At 50.2% G+C, this 21,647-nt stretch overlaps 1 protein-coding gene across 2 annotated transcripts in view; it reads right to left on the reverse strand.

The window, feature by feature from the left end:
• RELN (reelin) overlaps positions 1-21,647 on the reverse strand; it is a 2,335,047-nt gene that overhangs the window by 767,507 nt on the left and 1,545,893 nt on the right. The gene's annotated exons all lie outside the window — the stretch shown is intronic.

Consider the following 21,647-nt stretch of genomic DNA (forward strand, 5'->3'; position numbering starts at 1 on the left):
CTCTTTCTGAACTAAGGACTGCTTGCCTGCTGATTCTGTTTACTTATAGCTCGCCCGTGTACCAACTTGAGGATTGCTGTAAGGACTGCCTGCCTGCTGATTCTGTCACCTTCTTGCTCGTCTGTGTACCGAATCTTTCCGTTTTGTGATACTGGTAAAGGACATTGGCTATTTTGGATTCTACCTGGTTCCACCCTTTAAGTGCACCTTGGGACGCCTTGCAGTTGTGCACCCACCCGGATCTAGTGCGTCCCTCGTTCCGCCCGGGAAAAGCTACCCAACTAACATTTCCCCGTTTATTATTTTGCACTGTCGTTGTGTTCTGCATCCTGGAGTATAAGGGAACTTCGACTTCCTAGGGTAAGACCTTCAGTGCCCTTAATTCTGTTCTCCTTGTTATCTACACCTCTTAGGTTATTTCTAATTCCTTGTCTATAACTCCAGGGGGTGGGGGGACCAGGGCATTGTGAGTTCAGGATCCAGGGACTGGGTTGTTCCGGTATTATTCTGTCTCATCTCCACTTATTGGTACTACTGTTATTCCAAGTGATTAATCGTGTGTTGTTTCTTGCAGCTGGGTCCGTGGCGGCGTGTTTCTCCCCGCTCTTTCGGGTGATCGGTCCCTCTGTCTGGTACAATAATCAGCAGTGGGTCATATCATCAGGAAGGTCGTTTTTTCCCTCATAGAGAGGAGGCTCGGGTGGAGGCTCCAACCCGAGCTCTTCGATCAAAGCACCGTCTCGCCGGTTTGGCCTCCTGTCTTGTCCACTCCCGTTCGGTGAGTAACAGTGCTCGTGCGTTCACCACCATGGGTGACCAAGAAGATGGTGCAGTAACCCAGGTGCCAGTAGGGACAGCGGCCCCAGTGGGTGCGCGTGCACCAAGACAGCAAGAGGCGCTTACACAACGCCTGAATATGATGTTTCTGGGGCCCTGTCGAGCCTTGGATCAAGGTGGAGGCTCTGGATAGACCGTCTGGACATACACTTCCGGGCCACGGTTGAGACAGAGGAGGATAGCAAAGTGGCCGCGCTTCTGTACCCGGCAGGCACAGCAGTGCACGAAATATTTCAATCATTGCAGCCAGAGGTTGCATCATATGCAGCAGACAAGAACACATTGCGCGAGCACTTCATGCCATCAGTCCACTCGCCCTATGAGCGTTTCATCATGTGTAGCGCCAGACAGAAAGATGATGAGTCTCTGAACACGTTCTATGGCTGTCTGGGCCGGATGTCGATGTCATAGCCTGGGAAAACGCACAGACCATGATCAGAAACCAGCTCATTCAGGGCTGTTCGTCTGGCAGTTGAGAAGGCAGGTGCTGTGGGAACCGGGACTCGCGCTACCCAGCATACTGGACCTGGGTCGGTCCCATGAGGTGCCCGAAGTGAGGGAGTCGAAAATGGATGCAGCCATTCGGCCAGGGAAGACAGAGAAGGTGTCTGAGCCGTGGGCCGAGGTGAAGGAGGGAGAGGTGCCCGACGCCCAAGTGGTGGCCAGCGTGACAGAGGAGGCAGGCCTCTGGAGTCATGACTCAAGTGCGGTTATGATCTCCCGCACACGGCTGAATGCCTTCCGCAAGGGAAGTCGTGTGGAAGCTGTAGGACGCTCGCTCACTATGCCCGGATGTGCAGGGCACCGGTACCAGTGGTGGTGCAGAGGGGGCTGGTAAAGGCAGGTTTTTTTAGAAAACAGCACCAGCCAAACTTCTCTCAGGTATATCAAGGGGAAGATGGCCTGACGCAGGAAGAGGAAGAAGACTAGGAGAAATATATCTTCTTCAGCTCTAGCGTCAGTGCGCTTTGCGCCACCACCAGAAGGCAAGCACAGTGTATGGTACAGGTAAATGAGTCAACGGTACCTGTGCTGGTGGACAAGGGTGCATTACGATGCCATGTTGGTGTCGCCCACATTGCAAAAGCCGAAGGCGCAGATATTCAGGTTTGGCGGTGAGCAGCCCATTCCATTGACCAGAGCGTTTGTGGCAAAAGTAGAACATGAAGGAATATCCATCAATGCTTGGTTCTACATGATGAGTGTTAGCTGCAACACTCTCCTAAGCTGTGCAGCGGCTGAAGCATTAAGCATCATAAGCTTTGCATATGCATTGTACGTGGAGGACGTACAGGGACTTCTCACAAAATACAGCCAGCTGTTTGAGGGGCTAGGACACATGGCTGGCGAACCTGTGAGGCTGCATATCGATGAGTCCATACAGCCAATTGCACTCAAGCACCACAGAGTCCCATTCCATCTAAGGGACCTGGTGGATAAAGAACTGGATGATCTGGTGGCGCTGGATATTATAGAGAAGGTCGATGGACCTACCCCATGGGTGTCACCTTTAGTCAATGCACGTAAAATGAGGCAGCCTGACTCGGAGAGGATCTGCATTGAAATTAGGCTCCCTAATAAGGCCATTAAGTGAGAGAGACATCTCATGCCCACGATTGATGACATCATTGCGGAACTAAAAGGGGCTCGGTTCTTTTCGAAACTTGACCTGAGTGCTGACTATAATCAGGTGGTGTTACACCCAGACTCGAGATACACCACCACTTTTACCACACACTGAGACTTGTACAGTTACAAACGCCTAAGCTTTGGTGTGTCATCAGCAGCGTAAGTGTTCCAGAACATCATCCGAGTGGCCCTGGGGGATATCAAGGGTGTTTGCAATATCAGCGATGATATTCTGGTGTTCGCGAAGATGGAGGCTGAACAATAGGAACAGTTGGTAAAGACACTGGCGCAGCTGCAGGCGCTAGGGCTGACGTTGTACAAAGAAAACTGAAGAGAAAGATTGTGTTTTTAAGATTTGTTTTCAAGGAAGGGTGTGTGTCACCCGACCCCGGAAAGGTCAAGGACACCATGGAGGCAAGGCCCCACCATGGAGGCAAGGCCCCCAGAGAATGTAACTGAAGTCCGAAGCTTCCTGGGGATGGTCACCTATTGTGGCGGTTTCATCCGGAATCTAGCCTCCAGGTCAGAGCCTCTGAGAAGCCTCACAAGGAAAGATGTGACGTGGCAGTGGGGCCCACTGGAGCAAGCTGCTTTTGAGGATGTGAAAGGCGCGCTAGCGGCAGAAGACACCATGGCATTTTTTGATCCGTCGTTGTCATCGGAGGTGGTGGTGGACGCCAGCCCGTTTGGTCTGAGTGCAGTCCTTACCCAAGGCGCCGTCTGAAACAGAGCAGCGCAATTTGCAGATTGAGCAGGTGGCCGTGACGGTCTTGTAGGGCTGTCTGAACTTTCGACTCTATGTGCTCGGACAGCCTGTGACAGTGGTGACTGACCACAAGCCTCTGCTGCCAATCATGGCCAGCTCATCATTAAAGCCCCCAGCCCGGATTGAAAGGTGGATTTTAGCACTCCTAGAGTAGGGTGGTCTTGTTGGTGTATCGGCTGGGCAATAACAACGCAGCAGACTATCTGTCAAGGCACCCAAGAGGCGGGGTGCAAGAACCCGAAGACATCAGTATTCTGGCACCTCTTCCAGACAGACCCTCACCGACATCCTCTTTGTCGTTCCTTCGCCAGATCTATGGACCCTTCATATGATCTCTGTGCTCTGTCCTGTCTCCTCCTCTCCCATTAATGGTGGCACCCGCTGGGAAGTTCTCATGGCCTCCTTTGACTCCTCTGGAGTCACCATTAATGTCTACCTAAATGGCACTGTCATGGTCCAAGGCCCTCATGCCAATCTCCTCCTCTTTGATAGGCGTTTCCCTAACCTAATCAACTTCCTTTCATCTCCTGCTTTCCCCTCCTCTCCTTCCTTGGCTACCTTGCCCTCTCTTCTCTCCTCTTCTGCCCCACCTCGGGCTCCCTCCACACCTCTGCAGGGAGCACCTCTGATTTGTACCCCTTCAAAGAAGGCCTTTAAGGCTGGCAACCTTCTTCATCTTGCCACACTCAACTCTCCCTCTGTTGTCAAACACTTCTCTGATATCTGCCACCTCTTGGAAGAACTTGACCTTGATGTCCTCGGTCTTACTGAGACATGGCTCATGGCCAGCTCTGTCACGAGGTTTGACACTCTACTCCCTGATGGCTACAAGATCCTCTCCGTGGCTAGGTCCACCCGGCCTGGAGGGGGCGTAGCCCTGATCTTTCCTGAGGGGATTCCTGCCTCTATCATTCGCACACAGACTTACTCCTCTTTCAAATGCCTTGTCGGCAGGCTCTCTCTCTCTCCCCTAGCCACTCTCTTACTGTTGCTACTCTCTACTGGCCCCCTAGTCAAATCACCAGACGGACCTCTCTTCCTCCCTCTTGGCCTCAACCTCTCAACTCCTCGTACTTGGTGACCTCAATATCCATCTCGATTCTCCCTGTTCTTTGTGCTCTTTCGTGACCTCTGCAATTCCCTCTCCCTTTTTATCCTCCCCTCTAGCCCGACCCACTCTGCAGGACACACACTTGATGACTTCATCTTCTCTGGCCTCCCCCTCTCCATCCCTCTGTCTACTCCTCTCTCCTGGAGGGATCACTTCCTTCTCTCATCTCATCTCTCCCTCTCTCCCCCCCAGGGCAAGCCTACCCCAACACTGCCACCTACCTTCTCGGACATCCGTCCAATGAAGCGTGTGTCAGTTGAAGCTTTTGCCGCCACCTTCTCCCCCCACCCCTCCACCTCTGGCTGACTCACATCCTGACACAGCCCTGTCTATGCTCTACTCCTCTATCTTTGATGCTCTTAATGCTCTTGCCCCTGTAATGAGGATCCGCTTGAACCCAAAGCCAAATGAAATTCTTGGTATGACTCTGATCTTACTACACTTAAACATAAGTGTAGGGGCGGGCAAGGGGAAATGGACTCTCTCTCTCTCTCTGTCCACACTAAAAAGAGAGCCCACACCCAAGCCTGTGTCTCTATGGCATCTAACAACTCGGATGAACTCTTTAAAATCTGCAAGGAGCCGGCCAACCCTGCTACAGTCTCTACCTCTCCTGTCACTTCCCAGGCCCTTTGCTTGCACAAACCTTGGCTCCCACTTCATCTCTAAAACTCAGGATATCCTGTCCACCCTCTCATCCCCTTCCCTTCTCCCTGCTCACTTCTGTGAACTCTGGTGTTCCTACAGCCACCCCCCCACCTTCCTTCTCGTCCTTTCCTCTTTTCTCCCCTGACGAGGTCTCTAGACAAGTACATTCTATGAAAAAGCCTTTTCAAAACAGGTTTTTCCTTGCTCTTTCAAAACCATCAAGGACAATATTGACACCCTCGCTCCTGCCCTGTCTGATTTCTGCAACTTCTCCTTTGCCTCAGGAGTCTTCCCTTCCCCCCTGAAGCACTCTCTTGTGCACCCTCTTCTCAAAAAACCCACAGCAGCCCTGTCTTGCCCAGCTAACTATCGCCCAATTTCCATCACCCCCTTTCTGGGCAAGTCCCTTGAAAAGCTGGCAATTTTGCAGCTTAACAACCTTCACTCTGATTCTGTTGGTTGTCTCCTGACCATCAATCTGGCGCCAGAGCTGCCAGAAGCACGACTGCTCTCCTGAACATCCATGAAGATCTGCTCTCCAACCTGGACTCTAATATTCCCTCTGTCCTCATCCTACTTGATCTCTCTTCTGCCTTCGACACGGTCAACCATACCATCCTGCTCAACCGTCTCTGTGACAAACTTGGTATCATCGATCAGGCTCTGGCCTGGCTGACCTCTTTTCTCTCTGATCAACCCTACCAGGTTCAACTTGGGTCTTTTCTTTCATCTATCAACCGGTCTACCTGTGGTGTTGCCCAGGGTTCTAACCTCTTACCCTGGCTTTTTAACAAATACCTGGCAACTCTCGCCCATCGCATCACTATGTTCTGCTCCCACTTTCAGTGCTATGCTGATGACACTCAACTCATTTTCAGGTTTCCCTCGGCCACCTCCTCATCTCTGATTGCCTATCCGCCATTCAGGATTGGTTTGCCGCCAATTATCTCTGTCTGAATGCCAGCAAGACGGAGATCCTCCTCATCGGCACACCCTCACCCTCCTTTCCTCTCGCTCTCTGGCCGGCCTCGCTTGGCCCTCCTCCTACCCTTACTTGCGAGTCTAAGATCCTCTGGGTCATCTTTGACTCCACGCTTTCCTTCTCTGCCCACATCTCTGACGTCTCTAAAAAGTCAAACTTCCTACTGCACCTCCTTAGAGGTATTCTTCGTTTCCTCTCTTCCTGCAGAAGCTCACTGTCTCTCAAGTCCTGGTTCTCTCTAGGTTTGACTATTGTAACAGTCTCTTTCTAAATCTACCTGCTTCTACTCTCCGCCCTTTGCAACTTATCCAGAACAGTACTGCGAGACTTGTCCTTAGCCTAAAGCCCTTGGATCGTATTTCTCCAGCCCTGAAATCTCTCCACCAGCTTCCAGTGGCTCCAAGGATTAAATTCTAAATCCTTTGCATTGTCCACAAGGTTTTCTGGGGCCTGGGTCCATTATACCTTCAGCTGTCCCTTCGTAAATACCTTCCCTCTCGATCTCTTCGCCCCTCTATCTCTAACTCCCTTAGGGTCAGTCGTTTCTCAAAGAAGCGGGCTGGGGGTAGATCTTTGTCCTTGGCTGGGGCCTCGCTTTGGAACAGCCTCCCGGCCACTCTGAAACTTGAGGAAAACCATCTCCGGTTCCGAAAGCACCTCAAGACCTTCCTCTTTGCTTCTGCCTTCGCCCCTCCTCTCCTCTGCTGATTTGCTCTCTCTTGGCACTGTGCACCTGGCCTACCTTCTGACTTCCGGGCCAAGGTACCCGCTCACCTTGCCACACACCTGCACTGCCTCCTGGCAAACCCTTTCACTGGGGCCTGCATCTGTAACCATACAGGCCCCCCTTTTTTTCTCTCTGCACTTACCAGACTCACCCTGTCTGTTGCCTCAAACCTAGCACTTGCCACCTGCCGGCTGCACTACTACTGTTGGTTGCTTGTTATTTATTTATTATTTATCTGCATTCCTTTGCTCTGCACTTTCCACTTCTCCCCATTCCATACACTTTTCCCCTTTTTCCCTCTCCCATGCACTTGCGCGTTCGCAATGTCACTGGGCCTAGTAAGATCGTTGTTTTATTTTGTTCTCCCTTGTTACCCTCCCTTGCCTTGTTGCGCTCTGAAGCACTTGTGTATGAGCGCAATATAAATAAACTATCAGTCAATCAATCAGTGGTGAGGAGGCCGATGAACATGTGCAGCTATTTGTGGAATCAGCAACCCCGAACTCAGTGCTAGTCCAAGAGCTTGAAAAAGGCGGCGGCAGAGGATGAGTACTTCCTGATACTGAAGGTGGCCCTTCAGCAAGGGTCGTGGAAGTCAGTGGTGGACACCCTGGCACAAAGAACCCAAGAGGTGCGTCTGGCGCTGGAACAGTTGTGGAGGGTGGAGGAGCTGATGTTTGTCGAGTCAGGGCTCTTACTCAGGGGAGACCACATTGCGGTGCCGATGTGTACAATCCTGCAAGTAATCGAATTGGTGCAACAGGGTCGTCAAGGGACGGCAAAAATGAAAGCAAGGTTACGCCAGAAAGTGTGGTTCAAGAACTCTGAGAAACAGGTGGAAGAGTTTGTGTCGGCCTGTGTGTGGTGTGAGGCGGCAGCCCCAGCACAGAGCGAGTCCCTCATTGAAACGATGCCCCGAGGAACAAGGCCCTGGGAAAATGTGCAAGCAGACTTTGGGTCCACCGGCAGAAACACTCACTTCTTAGTGGTGGTGGACAAGTGGTCATGGTACCTCTAGGTTGAGTTAATCGAGTCGTCATTTGATAAGGTGGCTGCTGCCCTGGAAAAGATCTTTGCACGCATGGGTTGCTGTCATGATGCCTTCCCCCGGGGACCCAGACCAAGTCCAGCAACCCCGGAAGCAGGCATCAAGTTACCCCAAGCAAGCCCAACAACCCCTGCTAGGGGCTCATATGGAGAGTCAGTCCTGGCGACATAGGCGCCAGGCTCATAGATTAAAACTTACCTGATGCAGACCATGCTGCAAACTTACCTGATGCAGACCATGCTGCAAGAGCTCCAAGCCAAAGAGGCTTAGAAGGGACTATTTTACCTAGGGACTATTTTTTTACTCGGGTGGGGCTGGGGAGGAATACTTACCCGGGACTACTTTGGGGCTATTTAAACCACGCCCGAAGAGCAGCACACGCTTCGCGTTATTCTGCATCCAGCAGCATAACGCTCACTGTGCCTGCAAGTCTGCATCCAGTCTTCTGCCACGCCCGCCTCGAGTTTGGAGCTCCTAGAAAAAGGGAGAAAGAAGGAGAAAAGGTTAGAACAAGAGCAAATCCTTTGATCCTTACCTGAATTCCCGATTCATCGCGCCTTCGAGCTGGAAGAAAAGTTATTTTATGCGCGTCGCCTCGCCTGCTGCAGCGCCGCGCTGAACTCACCGGCCTTTGCAGCATCTTCACATTTTACTGCATCCTCCTGCATGTTCCCGCCGCACTCCGGCACCTAAGGAGAAGACAAGAACAGCAAGGTGAGCCAAGGGAATACACAGAGGAATACCCCCCATAGACTTACCTGATTTTACCATCGGGGGTACTATTCTTCTTCACGGGTTGGCGCAGCTTCCACTGCATCCTAGCCGAACCCCGGCCCCTAAGGGGAAACAAAAGGACAGCAAGGTGAAACAAGGGACTAACAAGGGGAACCCTCCTCACCACAAAAGACTTACCTGATTTTACCGCCGGAGGCATTATTCCCCGAGACTTCATACTTTCTCTCAGCGCCTGAATAAAGGAGAAAGCAACAAGTTACATATGGACATTACTTTATCGAACTGTGTTGGATAATACAAATCCTTACCAGAACATTACCGGTTGCCATGAGGAACTCTTCAGTAAGGTCAAGCTGCAACCTGTCAGGCATTTGAACTCTTACGAACTACATACTTACGGCAACTATGAGGCATAGCGCCTCGATGTCTATGGGCTGCAGTGCGCTCTATAAATGTAAATAAATAAATAAAAACTTGCCGGGAATATCGGAGTCAATATTGTCCTGGAACTCACCAATTGCTTCGAGCCAGTGAAGCAACTGGTTATCTACGCGCCCCTGCGCTCAATGCAGGATGGAGAGCTCATCTTTTCAAATCATCAGGTGAGACTATAAGAGGGGATATCCAAGGTGATCAGTGGGGAGAACAACGGGGTGGGGGATTTACGCTCAACTCCACGGGTGGTTAATTCCCTTTCTCCACTTGCAGAAGAATATTCCTGCGGGCCAAGCAAACGAAGCTAGGTGGGCCAGTCCAGTGCGTCATCTCGGCCCTACGCGTCACATTGGTGGAGATCGCAGCAGTCCAGTCCAGATCGACGCCTCTGTGGGAGCCAGGTGAGCGTAACAGTAGCCTCAGACCCTGTGCTCCGATAATGGACCGCCGTTCCAAGGGGACAGCTTTGCTCAGTTGATGGAAGAGTATGGTATACACCACAGAAAGATTACACCAGTCTGGCCCCATGCCAACGGCAAGGCCGAGCGGTTCATGAGGACCCTCAACAAGGTGTTCTGGATTGCTCATGGACAGGGCCAATGCCTAGAACGGGTGCTGTACTAGTTTCTGAGGGAGTACAGGGTCACCTCTCATGAGTCGACTGGAGTGGCACCAGCAGAAGCAATGTTTTGACAGTGTTCGAGGGGGTTAATACCTGAAGTGAGAGAGCGAGAACCAGCAGTGATCGACAATGCTCAGGTGTGAGGAACCGCCATCCACAAGGCAAATTGTCACTGACTTATGAGTCTAGTTGGGGGAGACCAGGTTGGAGGCAACCCTGCGAAGAGACTGTGTTGAGGTACTGGATGAGGGCTGTGGCCTGGCCCATCTGCCGAGTCCCCTGAGTCGAGGGGGCACAGATGAGGAGAGACTCATCCGGGAGGCGGGCAGGAGGTATCCCTAGAAGGCAGGGGGTGTCACGCACCCCAACAGGTAGTGCTTGTGGAACAGTTGGAGGTTGCACCTCCATTGAATTGCACACTATGTACTTCTCCGTACTGCGCTCCGCGGTCTAGTTCTTTTCAACATGGCCGCTGCCGGGAGTCATTTAGTCAGCTTCCTCCCGACGGCCGGTGCGTTAAAACCCATTTGACTCCTCTGTCGGGTAAGATGCTAGTTGCTTGTTGCTCGAACTACCTGCCTTCCTTGCCTCTCTATTCTCCCTCCTGCTTCGCTCGCTTCACCCTCTCGAGTGTTGCTGGTTCTGCCTCCCCTGCAGAGCTGCTGCTTCTCCCCTTTCTCTGCTCTTTCTTGCTTCTCTCTTCCTTCTGTTCTCTCGTTCCGTTCCCCGGGGGATTCCCTTCCTTTTCCTCCTGGGTCTGGATCCTCCTCCCTGTGCTTTTGTTGCTTCCTCGCTCTTCGGAGCACTCCGCTACGGGCAGCCTATGCTCCCTCTGCAATCAAGGTCAGTCTCTTGATTGCCCAATTTTGGATGTTCATAGCTCTACGGCTCATTGAGTTCTAGTCTTCTATTCTCTGGGCTTACTTTCCCTTCCTGTGTACTCTCACCGTCTCACTTCTCTTTGTGGGACTACCATCCTTTAGCCAGACCCGGGAGCTTGCCCTGCCACTCTGGAACGTTCCTACGTGACAACACTACTTCGCACCAACCAAGGAGACTACGGATCTGCTCAGCCCACAGTTTCGCCTAGGGTTTTTTTCTGCCTTCCATGTCCTTTTCCCCTTCTGTGGCTGTTTCGGGGAAGAGGTCACTTGCTCTTTAGCTGCATAGGCAGGCATAGTGGCTTTCCTCCGAGGTATACCCTACTGCTACAAAAAAAAAGGACTTTCGGCTGAGCATAAAAGTGTGGGCCTGCAATGGAAGTAAATAAAGGTGTGTTAAGTTTGCAGTGGAATGTTGAAACTATATATGTGTGCCTCTATTATATTTGTTTGTTATGAAAAAGGAGGAGTGTGGTGCATGTCCCTTTAAGGGCACACACGCGGCGGAGTGACGCAACTCTGCCATGTGTGCACATAATAAACGGGGCGTGCCCGGTTAGAGAACACTGTGTCTGAAGGCTGCAGAGGTCACCATTTCATCTACAGTTCACTGTTCCCCCCTCTGAGGCTTGTGCATTGTGGGACATGTAGTTATGTGGGACCGCCCTACTGAGGGAGGCAGAGGGCATTCTGGAAGTAGTATGTAAGTGAGTGTCAGAAGGTGGAATCATTTAGCAGTTCAGGGCTGGAAAGTTGCGGTAATTTCAATCCCAGAAGCTTTTATCAATAGTCGGTTTAATTTCGCTTCTCGAGATGAAAACATTTCACGCCCCACAATGCACTGTTCTGGTCGCCTTCAAGATCTGGAACTAATATGTGTACTTTGAAGAAAAAAGAACATACTAGAGAGATTTGCACAGACAATCAGGGGGATTTGCAGATATGAGGGAGATAAGCAGGACGGTTTAGAAAGATTAGCAGGGAACTGTAAGGAGATTTAGGGGAACCTTAGATAGATCTGGAGGAAACGGGGAGATGTGCGGGGAGCATCTGTGATTTTTGCAGGAAACATCAGGGAGATGTGGAGAACAGCTCAGTCGGATTTGCACAGCACTGCTGGGAGATTTTCAAAAAATGCTAAGGAATGTCTGGCAGCATCACCGTGATAAGAAGGGAGCAGCAGGGAAATTAGTAACACACCAGGTGTAAACATCAATGTGTGACACCGATGTGGTACCTGTAATGGTGTGAAGTCTGCTTCTTAATGAGCTGCACAGGCTCCTTGTAGCACATCTATGTGCTAGAGTCCTCCATACTTCCAGTCACTTATACTTTTCTCCATTTTGTCTTTTACAATCTCTCACAATTGCCCACTCTCATCCTCATCAGGCACCTGCAACCAGTGCAAGTTAAACAGCCCCTGCTCACACATCCTGGCTACAGCACTCCAGCAAGAGATATCATTCCAGATTTCCAGATTTGGGCTCAGAGCTGTATATGCCAATATCCACACACACAGCTTTGCAGGGAAACTCGGGGAGATTTGCACAGAACCTCTGGGAGTTTTGCAGGAATCCGCAGGGAATCTCAGGGAGATTTGTAAAAAACGAATTAATATTTGCTGGGAATATAGTGGCGAACAACTGTGTGAAAACATCAGTGACATTTGCAGGAGCATTAGCGAGACTTAGCGGGAACCGGAGCTCTCATGTTGCCTTAGGTCATGCGTGAGTAGCTCACTCATTCACAATTTAATCCTTTACATTTTGGTAGTTTGAAGTTGTCATTGTAAATACATGTCTGCAAGTGGACTTTAGATCAAAAGGAAGATTTAAAAGGTAAAAAGAACACATTAATTGCAAAAAAAGGTCTACAGATGGTCTGCTTTGTTATTTATTTGCCCCTCTTCAGGGCTCTTGGGGTCGAGCCTATGCAGCCTTTCTTACTCCTTGGATGGATGAGGAGGCGGATAGAAGGCTGGCAGACAGATTGCCTGCGATAGGTGAAACTCTAATACGACCTTCGGAAGGAACAAACGGCGCACTCTAAGAGTCAACTTTCTGCTGGAAAACACAGTAAAAAGTGACTTACATGGCAGGGCATGCAATTCGCTTACACTCCGGGCATTGAAAATGGCAACCAAAAAGTCTGTTTTCCAAGATAGTAACCTCAGGGGACAGAATAGGACAAAATTACCAAAAATAAATTACAGACCCCACCAAAAGACCTAAAACACATAACACAAAAAGTTTGAACTACCAAAAGTTTGAACTTTTTGTGGTATGTGTTTTGGTGTGGGGTTGGTAAAAAAAAGAAACACAAAGGCTGCAGGGGCTGCGGGGGTGTGCTCCGCAACACCCTTCTCACTGTACTGCACAGTATAGTGAGCGGGGGTTGTGGGGAAAACCCCACAGCTCACCTGAGCAAAAAAATAAATAAATGAAAGAACAAAAATGTAAAATAAATGCCGGGGGCTGCAGGGTTGTCCTCCGCAAAACCCTGCTCACTATACTACACAGTATAGTGAACAGGGGTTGCGGGGGACAGCCTGCAGCGGGGAACACCCTGCAGCTCAACCGAGCAAAAAAATTAAAGAGAAGAAAAATCAATGAATAAAGCTGGGGGCTGTCCCCCGCAACACCCTGCTCACTATACTACGCAGTATAGTGGGTGGGGGTTGCGGGGGACACCCCCGCAGCTCACCCGAACAAAAGTAAAAAAAAAGAAAAGAGAAGGACCCTGCAGCGCCGGTTCCCGATCACGAAAGTGAAAGGGAACTGGCACTGCAGGGACACAGCCTGTCTGAAGGATAGGTAAGTAGGGGTGTGCAGGTGTGGTGGGGGTGTGTTGGGGGGGTGTCTTTGAATCTGTGATTTCAATGGATGTTTGCATGGGAAATGTACAAACATTTCTGTGTTGCATACTTTTCCCATGCGGACATTTCCATCGTGGACCATTCCGCAACGGTAAAATCACACAGATTACAGGGGACACGGATCTAATGGCTCAAATAGAAAAGCCATGAGAAAAGTTAACACTAGATTTAAATCCCATGGCAGGACCATGAAAGGTGTTGAAGGGAAAGTGTTAGTCAGACCTTATAAAAATTGCACCACCATGGGTAATTGAAAAGTATGACCCTTGTTCTGGCGTGCGCCTGAAAATAGAAAGTGTCGCTAAATAGCCATTGACGGTGGTGACCTGAAGGCCCTTTCTTGCTAAATGAAGAAGGAAGGGCAACACCTTTGAGGTTTTGCATAAGAAAGAATCCACATCCTGTGCTTTGCACTAGCTACAGAATTCTTCCAATGGCAGCAGTATAGAGTCTTTTGTTGCTGGCATTCTGGCCGAAAGCAACATCTCCTTCACGTCTTCAGGAAGGTCCTAATCCCTGTACCTTAGCCTTTCAGAAGCAAGGCATGCAGGTTGAGCATGTGTACGCTCGGGTGAAGGACCAGCCCCCTCTCCTGAGATAGAAGGTCTGGTCTCTGGGGAAGATGGGGTGGAGGACAGAAGGCCATGTCCAGAAGGTCTGGGTACCATGTCCTCCTGGCCCAGGCCGGGGCAATCAGGATCATGGTTTCTCCTTACCTCTTCATCCTCCTGATCACTTGTATTGTATGTACTGTTCGTTTATATAGTGTCAATTTTACCATTAGAACTGTGAAGATTATCCATGTGTCACACCTAGATAGAATTGTTACATTTTGCTATGCGTTACTTCTAGATAGAATTGCGAAGTTTAATCATAAGTCCCTTTTAGATAGAACTGTGAAGATTATCCATGCGTCACACCTAGATAGAATTATGAAATGTAGCCATGCATCAGACTTAGATTGAATCATGAAGATTAGCCATGTGTCAGACTTGGAAAGAATTGAGAAGATTAACCAGGCGTAGCACTAGATAGAATTGTGGAGATTAGTAATGAGTGACAATAGGTAGGATTAGTCACATAGAAAAACTCAGCGAGTAGCCAATGCACTAACCACCCTGCTGCTTCTTCCTCAAACACAAAACCCAAACACTATACAGGCCCACTGGGCTAGCCAACCTATACCAGAACACACACCCAACACAAGCAACACACACTTACAACAAACAAACCTGGACACTGGACCTTACCCATACAGAAAAAAAAGCAAGTGTGTGCAATCTTAAATACCATCAATCTACACATAAAACTCACAGACACACACCAACTCATCAATCAGTCACACAGAAAACATCCCAGGCATTGGACCTTACCCGTACACATACAACAAGCCAATGCACACAACCTCCCATCAGCAAGCCAACACACAGATGCCAGTTTCTCCTGGTTCTGGACCTATCCTATCACTCTTCCCTCACTAACCAACCCCGTCCTCTTTCTTGCAGAGCCATGTGAGCACCTGTAGACTGCCCTTGGGTGGTATTGGTGCGCAGTATAAATCAAAATAACCTAACAGAACATTATTATAGTCTCAATGCGCTCTTAGTGGGAATGCGCTCCGAGGACCGAAGTCCAGGGTGTTGGAGGTCCTGGGGCACGATTATGATGCACGTGTGCATTTGGCTAACAAAGGCTTTGCAGGGCTGGCCAGGCTCCGGTAGTGAAGCAACCCATGCGGTCAGGCATGCGGACGGCTGCTGAGAAAAGTAGGGGTGGCGTCAGTGCTAGAGACTTGCTATGTGTCCAGAGTGCCCAAATTTATCGTAGGACTGCGCTGCATTCTGCTGTCAGAAGTGGTGAGGCATAGTCAGGTGTAAGTAGGCAGAGAAATTATGTGAACAGCACAACCAAATCTGTTGTCGTAGTCCTTCGTGTATACTGATGTGTGTGGTTAGCCATGCCTGGGTCCAGTGGAGTGGTGCATTATAAGTACCTTGCCACCATTGGTGGCCCTTTGATGTTAGGGTGCCCGCTCCAGTCTTTTGGCTTGTGTTGGTTCTTGGGGCCATGATAAAAACGGTTAGCAGCAACAACAGTCTACTTGAGGGATGATGCAAATCGTGGGAACGCATACAAGAGTTGGAAGTTCCAGTCCACTACATACGGCCCCCAGCACTCCTCTCGGGAGAAATTCCCTGGAGTACAAACGTTTGCACTTCCTGTTCAAACTGGAGGCAAACAGATCCACTTGAGGAGTTCCTCAGAGGGTGATCACTAGAAGAACTTCCTGGCCTAGCTCCTATTGGTGGAGAGACCGAGCCCTGACTGCTCAGGGCGTCCACCGTCGTATTTTCCTTTCCAGTGAATTTCAGACAGGGAGTTCTTGTTCTGTAACGCCCAGAACCAAAGCTGCATCGCCTCTCAGCACAGGGGGAGTGACTGTTAAGACGGATTTCTGAACTCTGTCCTGGCGGCACAGAAGTTCAGAAGGCCAACCTAATTACTTGGAACAGGGTAACCTCTGGACAAGCCAGACCAATCAGGGTAGCGATCGCGGCAGTCAAGACTAGGTCTCAAGAGGGGTGAGGGTGACTGAAAGCCTGCAATGAGCACACAAAGCAAGGACACTTACAAACTACTGCAAACAGGTGTTATATTAAAAATATATACACATTTATTCCAAGGCCTTTAAAACAATGACCGTAGCGGGAAATCACAATACAACTCTAGTAAACCAACACATACCAAACCAATACAATATATATACAAATACAAACGAGTCTAAAGCGTTAGATGCACGAAATGTGTAGTCCACCTAGAAGGGAAGGAAAACAGGCAGTGCGAAATAATGCTTAGACCCAGTCCGCCTTCAGAGGCACCTAACTAAAAGGAAGTCCGAGCCCTACGAAGAGTGGAGCCTTGTGCTCAAAAGTACCTGCACACGCTGGTGCCAATGGGCAAAAAGGGGAGTCTCGAGGGAATCAGGCAGTTCAGTTTAGTGCACAAATGAAGAAGAACAGAGTTCCGCGACTCAAGCGCAGCCTCCACTGTGGGCAGAAGCAGAGCGCGAGTACGGAAAGGCGTGCTGTTTTGACACAGCGGGGAAAAGCTATGGGCTCCTGCAGGAGGGCGACCAGTTCCTAGCTATGCTACTCACCGGTCCCCGATGCAAGCAGACCCAGGCTTCTCCGTGTCAGTTTCAGTGCTGGCAGGCTCAGGAGAGCAGGGGACGTCTCCTCGTCGTGTAGATTCTGCAGCAGCAGAGTTGAGTTAAAGATGTCTCAAACGAAGTGAACCCGCACAGTTTGTTACCACAGCAGAGCAACGGAGCAGCCGTGTGTATCTCAGCCAAATGTACACTACTCACTTCAGACCTGGGAACGCCAAGTGTACGAATCGTGTGAGAGTGACAAGGACTCGAAATACTACACAACCTGGCGGCGGTTACAGAGCAAGACTCCTGGGTAGGCTGGTCAGTCTGCTGGATGGCCCAGAGACACTTCCGAAGGCTTACGTGCAGGAGATGGTGAAGATGCCGAGAATAGCTGTTCCCGCTATTCCAAGGGTCGAAGTACCAGTACAGGCCTTCTGGTTCGATCAGAGGTAAAAAGGGTTTCACAAGGCGACAGCAGTGCAGAGGAGCAGTCCTTCAGCGGGTCACCAGCGATTCCTCGGTTCAGCCTCGTGGTTGCAGGATACTTGGCTCCTGTATTCCTTCGTTCGTGAGAACTCAGGAGATCGACATGGTAGTGGCGTTTCCAGCCCCCTCTTATCCACGGTTCCCTTCGCGCCAAAACGGAGGGGACCCAATGGGAGATCCGCTCATCAACACTCACACCATACGTGGACCTATCACGGACCACGGTGGTCCCAGGCATTCACACCACCCTAGACTCTCTGGCACCCAGGATGTGTATTGGGACCAGACATCCCAGCCCACATCCTGGAGGCACACACAAGGCCTGTAGAAGCCCGCGAAAGCATCCGTGTTTCGCGGGAAAGTACATGCCCAAATAAGGAAGGCCCCGGGTCGGCTCGACCTGGGGAAGGTGAAGGGAGCAAGACGGTCAGCGGACAGGACAAAGGAGCCTCGTGGTCTGGCCATTTTGGGAGCCAGGCCACCATTTTGGGCTAAGCGCGAGAAACGCGCTTAAAACGCCAAAAGGAGCTCAAAACACAAGAAACGATCGCTGCCACCATTCCCGTCCGTGATTCACTTGCACCGATCAGTTACAATCCAAAAAGAGTATCTAGGGCCTGTAGAAGACTAGAGACCCAAGAGAGCAGTAACTTAGCTTACAGTGCCCTCTTGTGTCATGTTGCACGAAAGCCGCAACATGATGAAGAAACTACGGAAAACAGCGTTTCCCGGTACTGACTGTTTTAAGGGCATGTCAGTTTCCCCGTAAGAATGGAGCGAAAGCCCAGAGGAGTGCGGCAGAAGGCTGCACTTCTCTGGCAAAGTCTAGATCATGGTGAAAAACAACAGCAAAAAGTTTAGGGGTTGCCACATGGAAGGAAAATTACCCACAATTACGAAAACTTTCCTAACACTCGCCCCTCCCAGACTATGGACAGGGGAAACTAATCCACCCCTGGATGAGTCTCTTGTTCAGGTCGGTTAAACATTCTGGACAACCCATCAGCATTGCTATGTTGGACACCTGGCCTATGCTCAATAGTGAAGTCGAAGCCTTGAAGACTTATGGACCACCTAAGCAACTTTGGATTCTCCCCCTTCATGTTCATTAGCCATTTTAAGGGCTTATGGTCAGTTTGCACAGTGAAGTGGGTCCTATAGAGGTAGGGCCTCAGCTTCCGTAGGGCCCACACAACAGAGAAACATTCTTTCTCCACTGTGGACCATCTGAGCTCTCTGTCCTTAAGCTGGCGACTAATAAAACCAATAGGGTGTTCCTTACCCTTCTCATCTACTTGCGATAGTACAGCTCCTATCCCAGTGTCAGAGGCGTCCGTCTGCACAATAAAAGGTCTTTGATAATCAGGGGCCCTGAGGACAGGGGTCTGGCACAAGGAGTCTTTTAAGCCATTGAAGGCCTTCTCACACTCGTCGGTCCAAGTTACCTTCTTGGGTTTCTTCGGAGTGGTGAGGGCAGTCAGAGGGGCAGCTATGGTGTCATAGTCTGCCACGAAGTTGCGGTAATACCCTGTGAGTCCTAAGAAGGCTCTCACTTGGGTCTGTGTAGTGGGGGTAGGCCAGTCTTGTACCTCTTGTACTTTACTGGGTAGAGGCTGTATCCTCCCTCCACCTACTTCATGTCCAAGGTAAACCACTGGGCCTTGTCCAATCTGGCATTTACTAGCCTTTATGGTCAAGTGTGCTTTCTGAAGAGCCTGGAGCACAATCCCGAGGTGTTTCACATGGTCTTCCCAGGTGGCACTGAAAACTGCTATATCGTCCAGATATGCAAGACAGAATTCGTCCAACCCATTCAACACATGATTCACAAGCCTCTGGAAAGTGGCAGGTGCATTTTTCAACCCGAACGGCATTACCCTGAATTGGTAAAGGCCGTCTGGAGTAGAAAACGCTGTCTTCTCCTTGGCATGTTCTACTAAAGCTATTTGCCAATATCCAGCAGTGAGGTCAAACGTGCTGAGGTACTTGGAGGCACCCAAAGTATCCACCAGCTCATCTGTTCGCGGCAAGGGGTGTGCATCTGTTTTGGTGACAGCATTCAGAGCCCTGTAATCCACGCAGAACCTCAATTCAGAAGTGCCTGCCTTTGGAACCAAAACCACAGGGCTGGACCAAGGACTACTAGAGGGTTCAATCACCCCAAGGTCTAACATCTTGTTGACCTCGGTCTTGATATAAGACTGTACTTTGTCTGACATCCTGTATCCCCTACTTTTGGTAGGTACACTGTCTCCTGTGTCTATGTTATGTTTGCACCAAGGTGTCAAACCAGGCGACTGTGAAAACAGGGGGGAAAACTGCCTAAGCAAACTTTTCACCTCAGCCTGCTGATTAGAAGTCAGGTGAGGGGCCACTCGGACACCGTCAAAGGAGCTATCTGAAGGACCGCTTTGGAACAGGTCGGGGAGAGGTTCAGACTCCTCTTCCTCAACATCTGATGCCAGTAGCAGTGCTGCGATTTCAACTCTTGGGACGAAAGCCTTCAGCCTATTTACGTGAAACACTTTTGGAGCCTGTCCAGGCCCTCCAAGGTCCACTAAATAGTTAACCTCACCCAGGGGCTCCACCACTGTGTAAGGGCCTGACCATTTGTCCTGTAAAGCTCGAGGCCTTATAGGATTCATGATCAGGACTTGCTGACCAGGTGTAAAGTTGATGAGGGAAGCTTTCTGGTCGTACCAATGTTTCACCAGCGCTTGTCCTGCCTTTATTTTATCACTAGCCAAGCCCATCAGAAGTACCATCCGTTTTCTGAGCCCCAGCACATAATCTACTACGTTGGTAGTAACAGGGGGAGTGGGCATCTCCCATCCCTCTTTGACTATGGCTAAGGGTCCCCGTACAGGATGACCGAACAGAAGTTCGAAGGGGCTGAAGCCAACACCCTCCTGTGGTACCTCTCGGTAGGCAAACAGTAAGCATGGTAAAAGAAGATCCCATTTTCTTCTCTGAGGTTCTTCCAGAGCCCCAATCATGCTCTTTAACGTTCTGTTGAAACGTTCCACCAGACCATTGGTCTGGGGGTGGTATGCAGAAGAGAACTTGTAGGTGACCCCACATTCTTTCCACATAGCCTGCATATACTTCGACATAAAGTTGCTGCCACGATCCGACACAACTTCTTTAGGGAAGCCAACCCTAGTAAATATGCCAAGTAACGCTTTTGCAACTGACTTGGCAGTTACAGTTTTCAATGGGATGGCCTCAGGATATCTGGTTGCATGGTCGACCAGCACCAGGATAAACCTATTGCCTGAGGATGTTTGCGGGTCAAGGGGACCAACAATGTCGATCCCTACCCTTTCGAATGGTATTCCCACAACTGGGAGTGGTACCAATGGAGCTTGGATTGTCGAGCCAACCTTACCAGATAACTGGCAGGAGGCACAACTCCTGCAGTCACGTTCTACTTGCACCCCCATCTTGGGCCAGTAGAAGTGCATGGACAACCTTTGCTTGGTCCTCTTAATACCAAGGTGACCAGCAAGGGGAACTTCATGCGCCAACTGCAGGAGGAAGGGTCTAACAGCAAGGGGAACCACCAACCTCCTATGGTCTCCTTCTGTAGACTCTGTGGGCTCACTATACAGGAGTCCACCTTCCCAATAAATCCGATGCGTCCCAGGAGGTTCACCCTCAAGCTGGGAGCAGGCCTGTCTCCTTAGGCCTTCCAGAGATGGGCACTCACGTTGGCCTTTACTGAATTCGTCCCTATCAGGACCACCTTCTACTAACAAGTCTTTTAGTTCAGGATGGTTGTTGGGGTCAAATACTTCAGGCATCGCCACCTCCTCGTCAGGCTCGGGCGATTGACCAACTTCCTCCACCGCAGTGGTAGGTGAGCTCGGGGGAATATTCTCTTTCCCTCGTCTTGACTTGTTTACTCCTTTCGCCTTGGGTTTCCCCTTCGGCTGGGGCGGCGTATTGGTCTTGGCCAATGCTGCCCGTGCTTGAGACCGTGTGTAGGGTCTTTCGGCAGTGTCTCCTACGAGCCCTAAAGCTCTGAGATCATTACCTAACAAGACCTTTCCTGGGACGTTTCTCTGAATGCTCACTGGAATCCTGACTGCTGTACCATTTAAAGTAAGATTTACAGATATAATTGGGAACATACGGAGTGGGCCGTCAGCCAACTTAGTGGGCATCAGAGTAGCTCTGGCAACTTCCTCTGAGTCTACCAAGGTAGAATCCACTACAGTTCGACTGCACCCACTATCCCTAAGAGCTGGAGTATCTACTCCATTGATCAGCACACTGTCTTTAAAGTAGTGCTTGGTATTATCTGGAATCCTAGCATAAGCCTCTGCGACTTTAGGCTCCCAGGAACCCAGGGAAACTAAAACTACCTCAGCTTCTATTCCGCTGGGAAATGAGTCTGAGGAGAAGGATGCTCCTGTAATCTCTTCTTCCTCGTAGGAGGAGAAGGCCAGATTAGCGGAGTGGACCCCCAAAGGTCTAACCTTACACCGGGGATCCCCCTTCACGTGGTCAGTTGCTCCATAAGCAAAACAAGATCCATTGGGTCTGTTTACATAGGGAGGCTTATTGTAACCAGAGTTCTGTTTCGGAGGCTGACCTCCACTACCCTGTGAGTTCTCTTGTGTCTTACCCTTATTTTTCTTTTTGTGGCCCTTTTGAGAAGAAGATTTATCAGATTCTCCACCTTCCATATCTTTGGACTTTTTCCCTT

Source organism: Ambystoma mexicanum, chromosome 12 (assembly GCF_040938575.1).
Source record: "Ambystoma mexicanum isolate Mex_15411 chromosome 12, UKY_AmexF1_1, whole genome shotgun sequence".
Classification (NCBI taxonomy): domain Eukaryota; kingdom Metazoa; phylum Chordata; class Amphibia; order Caudata; family Ambystomatidae; genus Ambystoma; species Ambystoma mexicanum.